Source organism: Suncus etruscus, chromosome 8 (assembly GCF_024139225.1).
Source record: "Suncus etruscus isolate mSunEtr1 chromosome 8, mSunEtr1.pri.cur, whole genome shotgun sequence".
In the NCBI taxonomy this organism is placed as follows: domain Eukaryota; kingdom Metazoa; phylum Chordata; class Mammalia; order Eulipotyphla; family Soricidae; genus Suncus; species Suncus etruscus.
Window position 1 is genome coordinate 97,058,834 of NC_064855.1, and position 716 is coordinate 97,059,549.

The window sequence follows — 716 nt, forward strand, 5'->3', positions numbered from 1 at the left end:
ATTAAGTGTTTTCTCAGTAAATATTTATGTAAACAAGACATTTAAATGACATTATTTTTGGTAGGAATTGACTATATATAAACTATTATTTTAAAATAGAAAGCAAACTGTAGATGTTGCAGTGAAGACACTTGGAAAGTATTGAGTAGGCAGAAATTCAAATGAGACACTGGGGTAAAAAAGGAGACATGATTGTTTCCCTTTTGGAAGACAGTCTTCTGAGGCTTTATAGAAGACCAGCACTAGTGTGGTTTCCAACAGGGGCTGTATAATATAGAGATATATTGTGGTTTGCCTAGAATCCAACACTCAGTCTTCTTTTACATTTTCCCTGGCAGTGTATATTTCTTTCTGTAGCCCCTAGCAGCCCCCATATCCATCCCTCCTGAGGAGCATATGTGATGAAGTGCTGGGAATCTAATGGACTTGGCTATTTGTAAAATAAATGCTTGTCTCTTGTATTATTTATCTGGCCCTATCCACTCAATTTTGATATCAGTGATACACTCTGGGCTCCCTCCTCCAAGAATACCTATACATACCCACACCCACACCTCAGAACTGTGGTCACAGAGTTTTCTTAGAGTATGGCTAGAGCATTACACACACACACACACACACACACACACACACACACACACACACCCTGTGGTCATAGTGTTGTTGTGAATTTAGAGAGGTAGTGTCTACTTTTGAATGCTGAGTGTGACACACAC